The 20,184-nt window shown below is 41.3% G+C and overlaps 1 protein-coding gene across 11 annotated transcripts in view; it reads left to right on the plus strand.

Annotated features, from left to right (window-relative positions):
- The window catches only part of ptprsa (protein tyrosine phosphatase receptor type Sa), a 234,709-nt gene that overhangs the window by 41,740 nt on the left and 172,785 nt on the right, over positions 1-20,184 (plus strand). For 10 of the 11 annotated variants that reach the window (XM_051377403.1, XM_051377406.1, XM_051377407.1 and 7 more), the window contains exon 2: positions 1,391-1,487. The gene's annotated coding sequence lies outside the window, so the exon portion shown is untranslated. Of the gene's footprint in view, positions 1-1,390; positions 1,488-12,752; positions 13,211-20,184 lie in introns of those variants that run through there. The other variant, XM_051377405.1, reaches the window with a different exon arrangement.

The raw sequence follows: 20,184 nt of genomic DNA on the forward strand, positions 1-20,184 counted from the left end.
TCAGGCTGAAGACAGACAGGAGTCAGAAGAAATTTGTTATCCTATCAACTTCAAAACATTTCCTTTTTCCTGTCAATTTTGATTGGACTGGAGAAAGTAGCAATTTAATCTCATAAATAGCCTTTTGCCTTTATTGGATAGGACACCTGAAGATTGAAGGATTGGGGGGGGGTTGATAACATGCAGCAGATGGCAACAGGTTGGATTTGAACCCATGACCGCTGCAGCTCTACCAGGTGAGCTATAGGGCACCCCCAGATTTGAATTTCTTAAAGAAGCAGAGCATTGACAGAAGCAGCAGTCAGCATAATTCAACAATCAAAGCATGAAAACATACAGTGAGCCCACGTTTTGCCTTGTGGATAATATCATTGGCATTGCATTTGCACTTGGTATGAATTATGTGCTCTCATTACTTGCACTCTACAGTATCTGCATAGTAATTTGGTCTCAGTATGCATAACTTGCATAAATATTGTATCTTCAACTCCCTTTTTTCAACATAAACTTGGTGCCAAAGTCAAAAAAAAGCTATGTAGCGCATTTCAGGGAACTCTTCTATAGGAGCCTCAGTGACCATATTAATCGATCACGCCCCTCTCCTGCATTCCAGCAATGATATTCATATCGTTATCTAGAGGGAGACTCATGGGCGAAGGGTAATGATGAGCTCCTCTGACCTTTCACTGGAGATAACCTTCCTTAGCTCCTCAGTGGAAACTCCTTAGGGTGGACTCGTAGCCGCCCACAGCCACAGACCTGAGAATATTGACTGAATATCGAGTGAGGCTACGGTGCAGTAGACATGGCCTCCAGATGCATAGAAACTCACACACACACTATACAGCAACATGTACAGTCACACAAAAATACATGTCGATATACAGTATGCAATCATATTTCAGTCAGTAAAATTACAAACATAAAAGCACGCTCACACATTACTAGTATATAAACACAAACATGGACACATCTCTCCACATAAACTTATGGATCTGTATACAGTTACATGGATTAATATCTGAACACACACTGACCACGCTCATGCACACATCCACACATATACACACAGGCACCCACAGATTTGGACCAGGCTCATTAGAGATGTGAAGGAGAAAATGATCAAAAAAAGCCAAGAGGGATTTCATGCAGATTTGCACTCCACCGCTCTCAGGCAATCAGCGGCAAGCCTCCTCTTCGCCTGAGATATGTCGTCCCGTGGTCACAAAGGGCAAGGAGGAGAGAGAGAGAGAGAAACTCATCTCGGCGTTTGTCGAATTCCCCCACCTACTACTTGAGGAGGCAGTTCATTTAGTAGTCCCTTTCATTAATGTTTCTTTTTCATTTTCCCTCTTTTCTCCCTCTCCCCCTTTTTCTATCTACTTTAAAGGTACAAGTGAGCGAGTAACAAGAAGAAGAAGAAGAAGAAGAAGCCGCTGGAGCAGCTGAAGATATGAAGCTAAAGAGGTTTTGAAAACAACCCAGCGGTAAGTGGGCCCCTAGTGTTTTTTTTTGCACAGTGCACCGCCATATTTGGGCGAGTCTCACACCCTGCGTAATTACTGAGTTTACATTGTGGGGCACAAAGGTATGCTTTCTAAATCCACAAGTCTGTTGGATTTTCAGTCCATCTGTATAGCTCCTTCCCTCATTCCTTTCTCCATCTTTCTATCTCTGTCTTTGGTTACACATCTTTGATAATCACAATCTGCTCCATGTGAAAAGACATTTTCTATCCATTTCTGGAGTTTCACACCACTACAGGTGTCACTTAGTAGTTATCAGAGGCAAGCCTAAAATGGTCTAAATGGTTGCTACAATTTTCATTTAATTTCTTTTTCTCTACAAAGACACCTGTGTTTTATTTGTAATCCAAAAACCAAAGCTGCAACGGTGCATCTTATCTCCCCTAATTGAAAAGCTGCAGATAATTTTTACTCACTAACTGACTCACACAGTGCACAGGAATTAAAACTGTAGCGAAAAATACAAAGTGCATCTTTGGGCTCCACCCCAGAGAATGCTGCACATATCCAACAAGAAATTCCTCTGCTTAGTCACTATTGAGTTTATACTGTATGCTCAGTACATTTTGTTATGCAGTCATGTAAACAATTTTGGGTCCACAAAACAATGTAAAAGTTTATTCAGGTTTGGTTGAATGGTGACACTTCAGGTCCAGGGTTTGTTATTTTTCCTTCCTAATGATCACCATAACACAACATGTCGTAAACTGTCATCTTCCTCCACGTATTTCTGTGCTCCCGGTGCTAAACCCATCCATCCATATTGACAGCAGAGCTGAGGCTGAGAGAGAACTATCATCTACCTGTCACAGCAAGCGGGCACTGAGAAGCTCCTCCTGTACTTCTACAATTTGTTCATTCAGCAAACCACATTGGTGGTTTTCAGACCTGGAAGCTGTCATGCATCACTTTAGAAGAGCTTGACTTTTTCCAAGTTTATTTATATATCCATGCTTAGCACAAAGTACAAAATTAATTTTAAAAGGATCCCACTCACACTGTCTTTGAAATTGATTAACAAATTATTTTTGCAAATTTTGATATCTATTTGAGATTAGAGGCCTTAATAACGCCAAACCATTTCCTGCTTTTAATTGTTATTGTATGTTTTAGTCTCTTGAGATTAAAATATCTAATTCAGCACTGTATGTCTGTGTAGATTAGTCTTATTTATTCAGATATTACACCATCAGCTCAAACTGCAATGTCCTGGTTGTATGGCAAATGTCCTTTTCTCTACAGCTGCAGTTCAGTGGATAGTTTAATTTCAAGCTGAAATATCTACTGTAGTTGACTCTACTGCCATTACATACACTGCACATCCCATCCTTATTTCCATATGATCTCTTGATTATTACTGCTGCTGGCAGAGCTGTAGACATGCAGAAACTGCGGATGAGTGTAAGCTAATGGGTGTCAGAGCAGATGCAGGGCCAGACGTCCCCTCTCTGTGTGCAGGGGGCGGCCTGCTTCTCGTCACCTCGCCGCTGGAGGCCACCGGCCTCATATTAACAGATGTATTTGGCATATTGGGCTGCGATGATACTGAAGCCTCCATGACCTGCTTCATTTGAAATGGTGGGGAGGCGATATAGCACATCTGGACCCCCCACCATGGGCTCAACAAGCTGAAAACTGAAAGAGTACAGACAGAAGACCATCCGCATTAGATCCAGTATGGGTTTTAGTGCCTGCCTGTGTTTAATTTACACATCAGCAAAGTAATTTCAAAGAATATTCAAAAGCTGTTCTCTGTTCATGTGTTAATTACTTATTCATCTGAACCCCAAAGTTGCCTGAAACACATAAAGCACCACCATGTTTTCTGGCTGGAGATACTCTCCTGAGCAATTTCAAAAATGTCTTGTAAAGGTCAAGTAGCGCAGGTCACCTGCCAATTATGTTGGATTACACAGCCAGTGCACAAGAAGTGGCACATTTCACACTTAGTTTGAATTTTCACTCGTCTTTTAGCTGAGTGGTGTTTCTTGTCATATGCATTACAAAGTACAGAGGTGGCTTCCAATGTAATATAATTCCAATGCCACATTCACCCATTCATACACATTCATACAGTAATGGCAGACACTCATCAAAAACAGAAACTAATCCATTCATTCACACACCGATGCAGAGCATTGGGAGCAATTTGGGGTTCAGTATCTTGCTCAAGGACACATACACCAGGAGGAGCCATGAAAAACCATCTGATCAGTGGATGACCCGCTCTACCTCCTGAGCCACAGCTGCACAAAATGCTTGTGCTTTAGCTTCACACCTGGACAGTTTAACACCAATCCAACAATATAAATGAGTTTGAAAAAATGCATGCATCATATCATATCATCATCTATGTAATAACAATAGGGGCATTGCACATTAAAAAGCCAGTTATGCCAGCCATGATATTACACCAACACTGCACATTAAAATAACTAATTGGTGTCTTACATTCTTGCATACCTTCTATGTTGATGAGTCTAATTGCCTGCAGATGAAATGCATGCTCATATGTCTCTGAGGTCCCTGTTTTGTTGTGCGGCTTTACGTCTTTTACAGACCAAAACCCACTATTAAGCCTCCAGTGAGGATACCTTCAGAGGTGCACTGATAAAAGGTCATCATTATTAGATTGCACTTTGCCAGCAGGTGTAATTTGCAAGTTTTATGTTGCCAAAAAGTGAGATACCCACCTCTAGGGGGAGAAAAAACATCTAATTGGACAAAATGTCATTGACTATAATGTCTGCTGTTGTTTATCCCAACTGGTATGAAGAGTGTTTGCTTCTAAGGATGGCAATTTGAGTCTGTGCTGCAGTTGTTGCTGATTCAGGTGCCTCCCTCTGCAGGAAAGGGGGGTGAGTTTCTCTGAACGTACCTGACTTGGCCAAATCCCTAAGGCCTTTGTACCTGAATGAACAGGCGACAGCAACTGCTGGCTGAGCTTTAAAGACAGTTTCTAAGGAAAAGAGAGCGGTGGCTTTTAAGTGGCTCCTAGGATGTTAGCAGCACAATTAAACAAAGCTCTGCTAATCTTTACAGCTGGCGTCAAGAGGCACTGTGTTCTCACAGAGCGGTGTTATCCGTAGCATGGCACTGGGAGTCTGACAGGCTGGATAATGTGCCCTGTGAGCTGCCACCACCTCATCACAGCAGTGCCTTCTCTGCACACTTACTGTACTAGTAACAACCCTAATATACATCATAAAAAGAGAAGACAAAAAGCACAGCAATGAATTTGCATTATTCAATTAGATACGCTCCAGTTATTTGCAGCGGCATTTAAAGAAATGTAAATTGACCTCAAGTTTGGAGGTAATGAATTTGATTATGCCAGTGCATGTAATTTCATGGTATGTGGGAATGAAAGATGTTTTTCTTATTACACTTTGTCACTGTGATGGTGGAAAAGTTATGTAGTGTGGTGCATTTTAAAGGTCCCCTTTCTGCTTTATGTTTTGTAACATAATGACACAATTCTGCATTTTGCCTCTTTAGAACTTGGAACACATCTAGGCTTGTGCTTTTGTCATAACCTGTTCAGTCCTGCTCAACCATCACTTCTGACAACTTGTTACATTGAGATAAAACTCATCTTTACACTACATTTTATACCACCTAGAGGGCTTTGGCTGACCCTACGCACACATATAAACTTCAGCACTTCTTCGACTAGTTTGCAAACTATCCTGCTAAACTTTGGGGAAGCTGATGGGTGGATAAAAACAACAACCTGCTGATGTGTCCATAATATAAAAGACTATATACCCTATATTTTAGGGTGGGGTGGAGAGATGCTATCTTCGGTCTATTAATGCAGTCATTGCTGTGTTGCCCCAGGCCGTAGGGCCTAATCCAGAGGAGTGAGAGTGAATGGGACTGTGGCTCGGGCTTGCCAGACCTACTTAGGTTCTGGTTGAGAGCACAGTGCTGTGTGGGCGAATCTATTCTGTCCTGGGCAGGGCACAGCATAAACATTGCCCAGGGAACGCAAGCAGGCAAGCAGGCAGGCATGCAGGCAGTCAAGCGGACAAGAGCAAAACTATAAGGATGGTTGCCTTTAATTTCCTTTCTACTGACTCCCCTCAACTGTCCAGGGCCTGAGAGCAAGAGAGGGTAAAGAGAGAACAGAGTGTACGTGTGTGGAAATTACCTGTAGAAGCTTGAAGCCTGTTTTTTTCTGGGGCTTCACCAAAGTATGCACTGTTATCCACCCTCCTCTCTCTCTCTCTCTCTCTCACTCACACACACACACACACACACACACTCCATCACACTCTTTCACGGTGAATCTGCCCCGATCCATCCAGTTGACGGCCGTGAAGCAATGACTCGCTCGCTCTCTTACTGTCTTTAAGTGATCTGGCGCTCTGACCTCCCGACCCTGCGTGTAAACAGAGCACCGCTGCTCCCCCATCCACTACCCTGCCGCCACCATCCCCCACCCTCCACTACCAAATAAGGAAGACGGAGCCACTGAGAGCCAGCAAGTCGGTCAGCCAACCCACTGAGGAGGCCATTAGTGAGCCAGCGAGCCAGCGGAGAGGTTGGTAGAAAACCACCTCTGGCATCACTCATCACTCCCGGCCTCACCAGCCTCTCAGCGGCGTAGAAATGCACACGCATGACATGTGCACAAACACTCGCTGAAAGGCACACTTATATCTGCACACAACACCACGTGCACGCTGACCCGACAGCGTTAAAAGCACTCAAATGCACACACATACAGTACACTGTATACGATGATACACATTGAAAGGCACATGTGCTTGAACCTACACAGTGAAAGACACATGTGCACACACAGCACATTAAAAATCACTCTGAGCCACATGTACGTACAAAAGACATATTCACAGGACACTACACATACACACAACATGTTCACAGAGTAATGATATATTACTGCTTAAAAACACCCCTACACACAACATAAATGATACACTGACTGGGTTGTTTCAGCAAGGCCTCTAACTTTAGTTAAAGATGGAGTTATATGGTGCTATACCATTACCGGTACTTATCACTCACTAAAAGTACTTATTACCACACTAAAAACAAGCAAGCACAGAAAATATTGAACATAATCAGGCAATAAGAGTTTAAGATGGCTGTTGCTGAAATTATATTTATCAGTGATGTTGATATGTGATCATTTTTGCCAAAGTTTACATGAAGTCAATTTCTTTCCCCAAAATTGTATCAATTCTGTTTACACTTACAGTACTGTCATGGTGGAAAAGCATCTCATACTGCATGTAAACATAAAACACAGACTAAAGAAATTATGTTTTCCACTTTTAAGTAAATTATACCCCTTTCACCCATCAAATGGATCAATAAAATATAATTTGCTTACAGATTTTACAGACTCTTCCTCTATATACATTAAAATAGTCATGGAGGAACATCAATAGAAAGTAGGACTATATGTTATACAGTGTGTTATAAAAGGCAAATGCTGGTCTAGCCTTACACATGATACACAAGTGGAGAACATATGAAACCTTGACTAGTTTACAAGATTCACAGTTAAACTAACTGTCTGTTCAGATACTTAATGCCAACTTTTAAATTGAAATGTACCATGCAAGCAGCAGTGGGCACCATATAAAACAACACTTGTCAGTTTAACTGGATTCACGGGGCACACAGTTAAACACCATAATACAAAACACTCCCTCTGTGTCTGTGTTTTTGTCTCCCTCTGCCCTCACTCTTTCTTCTGAAATTCTTTGGTTTGTTTAGCTGCACTCTTTCACCTGCCTCCAAATGTCAGCTGAGTTCAACAGAGCTGGAGGGAAAACACTCTCAGAGAGAAAGCCTTATTGAGTGTGAGCCGGTTAAAAGAAATGCACGAGAGTTGAAGGACAAAAAGAGGCAGGAGTAAGTGAGTGTTTGGCAACATAAAATTATACTGACTGTAATGCATTACGCTAACAAATAACACTATAATTTAGAGATTTATCTGATGTCTTCTCTACAAAGGTCATTGCTGTTAATTAAAAGTTAACAAGAACATTTGTTCGGGTTAAGTTTTGTGTTGTTGTTGTGTTGGTAAAGCTCAGCAAAACATTAAACCCCATGATACCTGACCTCTAATGAAACAAATACATGCATGTGCATGTGAAAATGCACCACATGTAACATGGCATCTGAAGGGCTCAGAAGTCCAAAAATGCAGAGAGAGCTGGCAAATTAATTCTCTACCCAGAAGCATGTAATGCATTCCCATCCCTGCCCCTCCCAGTACACCCACTGAGCTCCCATCTCCATTCTCAAACTCCTGTCTATCGCAGCGCTCACTTGTGTATCAAGGTAATGAATTCATAATCTCTCTCAAGCTCTTTGTAGATCTCTATCGTGGTGGGAGATAAGAGGGAGCATCGTTGCATTCTAATAGCTGTCAGTCTGCCTTTGCTCCTGCTTGCTGTGTGTGTGTGTGTGTGTGTGTGTGTGTGTGTGTGTGTGTGTGTGTGTGTGTGTGTGTGTGTGTGTGTGTGTGTACAGTATGTGTGTGTTAAACAAATTACCCATCACCACATAAACCCCAGCACACTATCCTCCATTTTGGCTTCCAGGAAGGAAAAAAAGATTCTAGCCCAGAGCACAGTCACTTATCAGCTAACTGTTGAGGCTACATGTCCACCAAAGGCAGCAAATGTCTCTCAGAGGCAAGAGCGTTAAGCAGTGAGGGCTGGTCCACTTTCTCTCTTTCTTCCAGCGTCTTGTTTGCACTAAAACACCACATAGCACTTTCCAACTTAGCTGACAAACACTCAACCACAGGGAGAGTAAATATCTGAGAGGGCGAGGCACGCTCAGAGTAACTAAACTTGCAACGGGGGTTGTTTCTCGAGGGCTGCCGACTTCAGGGTGCGCGTGTTTTTAATTGTGTTTTCGGTGGGGTGATGAAATGTCCTCCATTTGAGCGCGAGCTGGCAGTAAGTGGGCTGTCGCCTCCAGGGACAGAGTGAGCAATGGCCTGCTGCTATCAGAGGTGATTGTGCCTCAAACCCTGGGGGTGACAGATGAACGGAGGGGAGCAGGGAGACAATACGGAAGGAAGCCACGTTCTTTTTTTTAACAGTCTCACATGGAGTTAAAAACAGAAAAGGGAGCATGAAAGAATTGTAAGTATGTATGTAAACCTGGACAAAGTTTGTAGGCTTGTTGGCTTCTTTTCCTACTACTGTTAATTGAATCAATAATATATTGAAGGAAAAACCCACCCAACCTTAATTTATTCTTTTTTTTCTGAACAAAATACACTTTGCTGACCCTTGGTGTAAAATTTATTTTGAATATGATAACAGTAAATCTACATTCTGAATAAGTTATAATCTGTGTATTTATGAGAACTATAGACTATAGAACTATAGTTGCTGTGTTCAAAATTGTATTGAACCTAAAATGTATTTTTCTTTCTTGTGTCTATGGACATTCTTATCGTGTTAATGGCGAGTTTTATGACTCCAAGTCATTTAATATCAGGTACAATAACTATATTGCTTACATATTGTAGTAGTACTCCTGTATAATTTGAGAGGCAATCTTCCTGCCTTAAATGCCTTTTTCTTGCATGCTAGTGTTTTCTGTTGGACAGCAGTGACAGGCAGACATTGTAGTGAGGATCACCTTCACTTGGAGGCAGAACAGCTGACAGAAGGAGGCCTGTAGTTTCAACAAGGTTCACTGGTCGTTTGGAGCATCTTCACACAGTAACATTCTGTTACACGATTCCGTAACAAGACGCAAACGATTAAACGCTCTCCCTGGAGCACTCGCCACATCTTCCGCTCTCTGAATTTACATGGCGTTTATGAACACTCACAAGGAAAACAAAAAGTGGTGAAGGAGAGCAGGGGGAAGAGAGCTCCTAGTGTGGAGGAGTCTCATTATTCTGTTATGGATTGCACATGTCAGGCGGTAAGTGCTCTTTTTATCCTTCCAAAGCACTAGCCTCGGCCACTGAGCGTATTTCCCTACCCGAGTGAAATTTACCATGTTAAGGCTCACGCCACCAGGGGAATGGCGGTGAGAGCTCTGGGTTGCCGCTAAGATTTACCGGCCTGATTAAATAAGGGGCTGTAGTGTGAATAAGAGGCCAAGGGAGAAATCTACGTAACATAAACACATGTTTTTTACTCACCAGTTAAATTGATTAGACCCCTCCACACACGCACACACACACACACACACACACACACACACACACACACACACACACACACACACACACACACACAGACACACACACACACACACACACACACACACACACACACACACACACCCTTACACCTCTTTATGGTGTGTTACATGTCACGCTGGCTTTTAAACAAAGAGCAGAGAGAGGGCAGTGGAGGATTGCTTGTGGCTCAGGATGGCTTTCTGCCAACACACAGCAAAGATGGGTCTTTGTAAAAGCGCCTGTTCCCATCCATTACTGCCTGCATACCTTGAAAAGTTCACACAAAATATATTGTTATTCTCCATCCAATGGGGAAGGAGAGGCCTTTCATTTGATGCACTGTGCCTCACAAATTGTAACCACCTTCCAAAGACTGCCTAATTCAATCTCATTTCCGTCAATTTTCCATCATACACCCTGGGCCGTAATGCTCCGGGAAGATCCTTTGACATAGTCGGCTACCAGCATTTTTCAGTTGAGCAGTTGGGGTAGGAACGTGACAAGTTTACATCTCTGTTCAGAGACCACAATGGTTTGTAAATCCTACAATCAGCCAGTCACTTCCACTGCCTACTACTGCCATAAAAAAGAGTAAGGAAAACGGTCCTCAGCCAAAGATGTTGTAACATTTGGCTGCATGCTAACTGGTGGTAACGGACTTTGGGTCAGTTGACTGATGTGTCTCAACTCTTTTTCTTGCCTCCCTGCTGGACAGAGTGGACACCAGCTGTCACTATTCAAATTCAAATTCTACCAGCCAATCAGTTGCTGTTTCAACTCAAAGCCAACGTGATTGGGGGAAATTGTGTTCAAGTCCCTCCTCACTTAGTAGATGTAGGATGAAGAGTGAAGACTGACAAAATGTTGTTGAAAATCAATGTAATATTATTTGCTTCACTGTGGCATGTGAGTAATCACTAGTAATCACCTAAATTACAGATGATTGTTTTGCTGTTGTTGTTTTGTAGTGCACTGTAACTCAAAAGGTTATTTTTATTAACACTTTAATTAAAACAATTTATGTTAATGTTATTAGTTTTGAAATTTAAATGAGAACAAGGACAAACGGGACATATCATGGTAGAGTGGCTACTGAAAAGTAATACATAATCATTAAACAATATATTAAAACTATGTCACTTTTCCAAATTATGATGATGTCACACAGAACAATTCCTGTTTGTGCCAGCATTGTGTTTTGGGTGATTTGCAGTATCGAGAGTTTATAGATTGTGTAACGTGTGATGAATTTAATTATGATACTACTAGATAAATAATGGTTAATGACTTAATCTACACTAGGCATACATACACTGTGTATCTTATCTGGACATGTAAAGAAAAGGATTATTTCATTCATATACATTGTTAATAAAAGAACTTGCAATGTTGCTTTGCACTGCCACCTCCATTAGTGGTGAAGTTTTATCATTCTTATATTATTAAGGCAATGCAAATGATGTAAATGTAACTAAGTAACCTACATATACTCCAGTACTGCACTTAAGTACAATTTTAAGGTACTTTGCTTACTTTACATGAGTATTTCCATTTTCTGCTACGTTCTGCTTCCACGACTAGTTACTAGTTATTTTCCAGCTTTAGATTAAAAATACAAAATATAATCAGTGAAGTGAATATTGATATTATATCAACAAGGCTTAATATACCAACAGAATATAAAGTAATATATAGAATATTTATAATAAATAAAAAATGTCCCCACATGTATCCACAATAATAAAGTAATGTACAAATTAATACATTAATAAGAGTTCTTTAAGTATATTTTGATAGAAGAGTATGTCTACACTGTTGTATTGTTACATTTACTTACATATTTTTGTTAATATGCAGGATGATAACCACTCGGCTATATATTTGCTACGGTGCTGGAAGCCTCAGGCTATTCAAACTGATAGTAATGATTTATGTACACTTAGATCCATGCAATATACTCACTCATTTATATTTAGTAAGCTTTTTGGTCTATTTGACCATCATAGCATACAAAATACAACAATGGACAGGCAGGTGCAAACAAATCATAAATGTATGATGGCTCTAGCCTGATTCCTTTCAAAGCCCCATTTACTATGATGAAATTCTACGGTACTACTATAAGGTTCTTCCTGTTTTTACATCACTGTGATCCACCCTCTTTCCTGTATTTCTTTATGTTTTGTGACAAGTATGACTTCTATTTGTATGTCTCACAGTACTTGGAAACTACAGTTCCCAAGAGGTGGAGCTTCTGCCACCAGGGTGAACACATGTGTTTTGCATACCATCAGTAATTAGGACTGGTTATTTGCATCTGCCTGTCCATTGTTGTATTTTCTATGCTCTGATGAAGGTCAGATAGACCAAAAGCTGGCTTAATAAAGTTATATATTGCATGGATGTGTAGAGATCATCACTTTCAGTTTACTTTCACTGACTAAAGTAAAAGATATGAGTACTTCTTCCACGACTGGCAAATGCATGGGAATATACTTTTTAACACACCAGTTTATCAAAAACATAAGCCTATTACTTCACTGTAAAAAAAACACTACTTGGTATTAACAGTGGAAAGTGGCAACAATTTTCAACATACTCTTTTGTATGCAATTTAAGGACAAATTTAGGCTTTACCCTATATAAAAATAAATAAATAGATAAAGAAATTGTGAAATATCCACACAACTGTTCACAACTTTGGAATAAATTGTCCCACGACCTCCCACAATGCTCTTCTAAACACTCTACTGTATGTCACTGCACCATTGCTCTGTATATTTGTCTCCTCTACATCCTGCCACTGCAGCACAGATTTATAAAAAAAAACATCAGCCACAGTAACTCGTTTCGTTACAGGCCCCATTGTGTTATGATTTCCGACTAGGCGTACCTGAACGCACCTAGTGGTAGGATTTACGATTCAGGAGAAGTCAAGAGACGAAGTTTATGAGGCGGCATTGAACGCAGCACAGGGCTCCGTATTTTCTCTCTGCAGTAGAAGGGAGGGAGAAGGGGGGGGGGGGTATTTGACTCCTGTCTCCCCACCCCCAGTTCGTACGAGGTGGATTTAGGAAGAAAGGAACCAAAACCTGGGACGCGGAGATAACGAGAGACACCAATAAAGAGAGATACATTTGGAGATCCGCGCGCGGCGGCGTCGCGCACGGATTATTATAGGGTATTTTATTTTTCTTTCACTGAGGAGATTCTGGCTCTGGAGCGTCTGATCTGGGGGAAAATGAATACAAACGCACGGGGAATAATAGCAGTATTTTATACTCGCTGCCTCCGTTAACAAGTGACTGCTCCTCCGCTGAAGGAAGTGGGATATAACGGTTTTTTTTTGTATCGTCGAGGATGCGAAGGAACTGTTTTTTCTGAGGGAATACGACCGCTCACCCACAAAGAATACGGATTTTCGAAGCTGTCCCCCCGTAAACCAACTAGGGGGTAGTCTCAGAAGTACTTTTCTCACGCTGTAGAAGTAAGTGCTTGCAACTTTTCTCCTTTTAAACTCTCGTAATGCTTGGTACGAGTTTAGAGAGCAGGTTGAATATACTATAAAGCAAATGCGTGTGGTAAGAGTGGTGGAAAGATACATTTTTTCAACACTTCCATAGCTACTGGAAACTGTTTTATTTACCGGGTGCCTTGCTTTTGTGAGTAGACCTCAGTCTGGGGAAAGAAAAGAAAAGGTGGTGATCCTTTTCCTGTGCCGAATGTGTTTCAACGGCAACTTCTTTGCCAAACTTTATTGCAAGCGAAGGTTTCTCTGCGTTTGCTGCACTAAAATCACGATTGCAGTCAGTGATTTTATCCTGAGTCTGCGCTTTTACGCAGTGGTTCCCCAGCTCTATATCCAGGACCCCCCAAACAGACAGATCAAACGCTGAACCTCCATTCTGGTGAGAGCCAAGAATGTGACCAAAATGCCTTTTTGCATTTGAAAACATGGAGGACAGCAGCTTTCAGTCACTTGATGTGCATATTCTGTTGATGTGATTCAGGGTAAGTGTTCACCACTAATTCTAGTTCCAAACAATAGCCTAGAGACACATAAACAGTTTATATTTATCATTAAAAGGGCTGAAGAATGCTCTGTATCAATAAACCACTGTAAGAGCCCAATTAATAATGTTTAAATTGCGTTTCCAGGAATTTTCTACCCTGTGTTACACTACAGATAACAATGCTGTAGTAGTTTAGTATTTACTCGCAGTGTGTTTGTATGCAATAGTGAACTTTGTGTGGAGTTTATAGTAATTGACTGGAGTTCTTTTGTTGTCAGTTTATAACAAAGAGCTTCTTTTTTAAGTTTTTCTCTAGTGTTTGTACAATATCATTTTAATTTTTAAGCATTATTTCTTTCTCTGCAGGGTAATTTTCTGCCTTGAGAAGGAACTTTTGTCTGATTGTGTTGAAAAGTTTAGATGCAGCTTCAGGCTGTGCTTTTTTTTTTCCTCCTTCTTTTTCGTTGAGGCAGGCTATAGTAAGTCAAGTGGGTCAAATTTGAATTGCAATGGATCTTAATTTTATCAGAACATTTTGGGCTAAACCTTCCTCAGGCAACATACACCCCCCTCCTCTTCGCCCTCCCACCCCAACAGCAACTGCAAGCCAAAAAAAGATTAGTAATGCATTTCATTTACTCAGGGTTGCTGAAAACAGGAGTCCAAACACTGTTGTTTTTGTTCCTGATATTAATAAAAATAGAAGTATCTTGAATTTTGAATTTTTTGTTTTAGTTCAGAGGTCGGGGTCAGCCACAGAAATGCACCAGGAAGCTGAAAATGTAGCTGAAAGACAAGGAATTCAGTTATACATACCAGTTCAGGGCATGTTTTGCACCTATTTCACATCTTTGTTAACTAAAGACAATTCTCATTCTCATCAATTTTCATCCTGTTCTACCAAATGCTGACCTTTTTCTATTTGTAATGAAAATCAGGTTTTACTTATGCTGTAACTCCAAATCATCAGTCTTAAATTCAAGTATTCAATCAGCCTGCTAGGTTGTATAAATAAACCCATTTGTCTTATGATGAGAGTCACATGTTGATTGTCAGTAGCAAGAAGGAGTCTTGTCCTTCAGAGTAATTGGACAACACATATACCAAGAGGCCGTGCGTCAAGTGTGTTCTGGATTCTTAATGTGGCTTTAATTGAACAATTTATCACCCCTGATCACTGTCAAATAACTGGGCAAGAAAGACAAAAGGCAATGAAAATGCCATGGATAAGCTGCCAGGCACAGTCGGCTAAGCGTGACCAGCGTGTCTGTCACAGCAGCATCAGCAAGGTGCTGTTTTATTTAATTTTGAAATTTTTTATTTATTTTTTGTCTGTAGAAATCGCAGATCGATGCATTTGTGAGTGGCAAGCTTGTAAGCAGTGGTAATGAATAGTAGAGGAGGAGGAGGAGGCAGTGAGAACATTACATCCTTGAAAACTTCTTTTATTGGACAAAACTTTTGATTTCTCCCCGGAGCTCCTTTCCCTACACTTGGAAGAAAAGCTAATTGAATTGTGCCCCGGATATGATGTTTTTTTTCCCCCAAGTACAGAGGTCTTGGAGAAGTGTCCTCCTCAGGGTTTTGAAATTCATTTCCTTTGCAATTATTACTTTCTGAGCTGTTTTCCTTTATTTCCCCTACCTCAACAGTAGGGTGTATCCTCTCATTTTTAACGGGATCAAAGGGGAGAAGAGAGGGAGATTCTAGATAGCTACAGGCTTCACTGACTGCCAGCTATTCAAATTCATGTATTTACTTCAGGTATTTGAAAGAGAGTTTAGAAGTTGTCATATTTCTAACAGTTTTATGTAGTTTTGGCTCTCTGGGGTTCTAGGCATCAAGTGCTTTTTTGACATTTTGACATACAACCAGCTATTACAAATAGGTTTTTATAGATGCAATGCAAGAAGAGCTCTTGATACTTTGAGTGTGTTTATTATTAGAAGCTTTCCAGATGCTGCACTGAAACTGAAACTTGCAACCAGTAAAACCATTTGCGTAATAATCCGATAAATGCTGTTTGCAAAAGTCACACATGCTCTTGCCAAATTAAAACAAAGATAATATCCTTTATCTCTCAATTACTGATATTTTTCTTCTAATTAATGCCAAGTCTAACCACAGGGTATAAACTGTTTAATAGTCATAATGAGATCAAAACATTAATCAGCAAATGGTACACATTTATTGTACGTATATGCTTAGCCCTTTCTTCAAGGCGCTTAACTTTACAATTGTACAGTTGTTCACTTTCTTACCACCCAGTGCCCCGTTCTTTTTATTCAAGTCCAAATTAGGAGCATTTTGGTGGCATCAAGTGCTTTGCAATTAGTCACATAGCACTTGACGCAACAACACAGTTAATAACAGCTGCTCTGAAGTGACTGTCAGCTCAGAGAGAAATGTGCGCTGTGCAGAGGCGCTGTTGCACTCACAGCTAATTGTGTTTATTCATTTTAATATGCTCCGAGTGCTAAATCAGTGCTCTTCCAGTGACACGAGGTGCAATTAGTCTGGCTGTGAAAACAGGAGGCAGTGTGTCTTGTAAAGTGTCCCCTCCTCTCCTCTTTGATTTGTGGATTAGCCATCCCCCGTCATTCACATTTCTTTTATTGCCACGCAACCATGATGCTGGTGAAAGTCTCAATGAAAGTAACATGTAACAACTTAATAACATGAAAACAGAAATATCCGGGAAGTTACAACAATAATACCTACAATACACTGTCTCTGCGTCTCTTGATATGGCAGTTGTGCATTAGATATGAGGCTGTGCTGGCTATTGTCAGCAACAGCAAAACTGCCAATTCCTTATGATTATATTATGTAATATAGTCTACTGTACTCAAGTACTCAAGTTCATATACTTGCCATTGAGGAACATGGCCTGGTGTCAACTAGAATACTGGAACTCATGGGATCTGTTTGTGGCCTCAGTTATCAATAATATTTAATTACGTTATTTGCATTCACTTCATACATGGCAGATTATGATTATGTTATGGCTTGTGCCTATTGGTGATCAGATCAGATATGAATGATTGGGGGATGATCAACAATTGTTTTTTCCTACGTCAGTATTAAGGCAATTTAAACAAAACTTACTAACCAGACAAATACTCATTAGAATCTGCACCCTTCTGCACATTTAGAGATAAATCCCTATTACAATCCAGTTTGCCATCTCTTTTCCATGGATCTTCCACCCTACCTCTCCATTCTCCATAAGCCTGCTCATCAATGCTGTGCAATATCCTTCACTCACCTCTTGCATCTGATTACAACCCATAAGGTAAATGCAGGTTACTAATGGTCACAAGCGTTAGAGGATCCCTTCTACTTTGAGGCACTTTGGATAGAATTATAAGAACTTTTACAACCGGGGCAGCATTATTTGTCAATACAGAAATAGCTAAGCAGTCAAAGAACCAGAACATTGCAGTCATGACAATTTAAAACATCATCAAGGTTAAACTTCCGGAGGCTAGTGTGTCGTTTTCACTCCACAGACCTACATTTTCACCCTGGCCAAAGGGGGAGAAACATGAGACGGGTGGCTGGCAGAGGAATTATTGACCACTCACTCAGACACCCCTGCTGGTTGCCTTGGGTCTAAAATTGGTAGCTCTGTCCTCAGCAGACCTTGTTGGAGGTGAGAAATGGCAACAATCCTCATGGCAGCACCCAAAAGTCATATTTACACACCAACTCCTGCCTGAATTCAAAAGGTCAAGGCTCCAAAACAAGCCAACAATGGTTTTAGGCTGAGGTGATGCAGGTTGAGAAGCAAGGGCCAGATAAGACGAGGCTGTGATAAGGTGTGTGAACTCAGCATGATTGATCCGTCGCTCGCTGAAGTCCACCTTGCATCTTGGCTGACTGTCAGGCTCCCCTGGTGTTTGTTCGCTCTTGGTTTTTCTTCATCCCTATATCACACTCTCTCAATTTGTCTTTTTTCTGCACTTTTTTCCTGTTTGCTTTTTCTGTCTTTTTATTCCTATTTTCTGATGTTCTTATGTCTACCTAACTTTAAACTCTTTACATGTAAAATATTGTGGATAGACTCCCATCTGTTTTGGGCTTATATATGTAAATGTGTAAGTGTTGGGTCAGATCTTAAATTTGTCTTAATGAATTTATGCCTGAGTTTTATATGTTTCATGCTTCTTTTTTTTTTACCTTTGTATTACTTTAGGTGTGCCAGTTGGAAAAGGAGCCTTAATCAGAGTATTTCTAGTTGTCAAGTTATTGTGTGCAGAAACGAAGGTAGCCCCTCACACATAAACACACTAATCCCTGCCAGACTATCTGGTAAAGCCTTGGGGAATACATCGACACACTGTCACCTCCCCAGCCTCCTGCCCGGTCCCTTGGTACCTCCAGGTTTGATTCGCTCCAGCTCCTTCTGATGAAGTGACAGTAATCTGCTTTTGACGACGAGCAGGAGCAGACCCTCTGTTGATGCCCGCTACTCCCTCTTTCACTCTAGTCTGCCTCCCTCATGATATAACACACTTGAACAAACATAGTGCATAGTTTGTTAAAATCGGAGAGGAGTCTATACAAAATACTGTTGTATTCACACAAACACCCGTTCACTCCCCTTCTCCTCTGGCCCTTATCCCATCCTCTTTATGGTTATGGAGTTAATGTGAACTGGTGTTTCATGGTGAGAAGTAATTAACACCCGGTCTGGGAGAGGCATCAAATAGATGTGTTTGGTCCTGTCTCTCTGTCTGCGTCTCCAATAGTCATCTCCTGATGCTTGCTGTTGGGTTGTTCCTATGTTAAGTGTGATTACCAGCTGGCCTCCCCCTGATTGATGCACAGAGGTTCCCCTTGGGATGTATGCCTCCTCCTCTTTGCGAGCTTGGTCTGGCAGAAAGGGCCCTAGCAGTTTGACCCCTGTGAGGGTTTAGACACGTAGTAGTCGGGGGGCTAAGGACCCCCATTCTTATGCCTGAGGGGTTTGAACAGGTTGCAGTTAGCTCATTTAAACACTGCTCATACAGGCTGCTAGACGGTCCACACCAGCCTGTTGAGCCATCTGTATGAAATGTTTATTTGTGAAGTAGGGTGTGTTAGAGTGGAATAGCTTCCAAAAACATTTCTGTATGTGCTTCCACTATAATTGGAGCCTGTTAAAGCTTTGTAAGGTGATAAACTTTTTTTTTTAGAACATTTTGCCAAGATTAAGTGCCTGACAGCTGACTGGTAAGGAAGGTCACTTGTCTTATTCCCTGCAATAGACAATCTGTCCATCAGTAGGAGTGTGTCCTGTTAAAGTTTCCCTGAGTAACACACTGAACCCTTTCAACGTTCAGTTTAACATTTATAAAAACAACTATACTTAATGTGACTGACTGTCAGTTACTTGGAAAGTCTGATTTAAATCGTGGGATCCACCACCTGAATAACACTGCCTGTTTTACACTATTGCCTATGATTGGTCTTCAAAGTCAAGAACCGATTTATTTCTGATTCTGCTGCTTCTTCCCACCATTGTTCTTCTTCCCACTGTACCTCACAAGCTCCTCCAACTCCAGACGCCACATAGCAAACAAGTGGCTCTCAGGATACTGTTTGCTTGCAATGCTGTATTTAAGAGCAGTTTGGCAGCTTTTCCAAATGTGCCAAATTCCACTTTATTTACTGGATTTACTTATAGTTACTATGTGAAAGGTGACGTGACTTTTTTGCCAGAAGTGTGACAGTGTTGGTCATATAAGGGAAAGGTGTATTTAAGATCGAAAGGGTATTTTAATTTGCAAATAGAGCAGGGACTGACCTTCATAAAATCGTGGTTATGTCAGACACCGGTCCAATAACCAGCTTTTACTAAGTCACACCAAACATGGGCTTTTCCCAAGTTTCTGTTTCAGAGTGAAATGGTTCTAAAAGAAGTGAGTGGTTTTGCGTGTGTATGTGTGTTAATCCGATGGTGCTCATTGTGCACACACAGAAAGCCCAGGGCAAGATGACTTGGCCCATTCAGATGATCCCCCACACCCACCCATCCGTTTGCCCCCCAACCCACCACCCTGTCCTTTTGTTCCTGCGCTCTCAGCACATACAGACCCTCACCCAAACTTTAGGGACATCTGGTCTGAGGGGGCTACAGGAGGGGTGAGCTTTGGGGGAAGCGAAAGGAGGAAAGGAGGAAAAGAGGAAAGAGGACAAGAGTGTGGGGAGGTACACTCAGCTGCCCTGAGGGGTGGGAGGTGAGAGATGGGGGTCGCAAAGAAACATGTGTATACAGGATAGTGGGGGTTGTTGTCATAGAGTAGAGAAAGGGAAGTAGGGTAGCTAAAGAGGAGTAGCAGATAATTGATGGATGGAAGTAATTGTGTGTAATGCAAGCATAGAAACATGGGCCTCTGGGAAGGAGAGACAGAGAGGGTGAAAGAGAGGGAGCCAGTGAATAGGACTAGAGAGAGAAGGGGGA

This window comes from Dicentrarchus labrax, unplaced genomic scaffold (assembly GCF_905237075.1).
Source record: "Dicentrarchus labrax unplaced genomic scaffold, dlabrax2021, whole genome shotgun sequence".
Taxonomy (NCBI): domain Eukaryota; kingdom Metazoa; phylum Chordata; class Actinopteri; family Moronidae; genus Dicentrarchus; species Dicentrarchus labrax.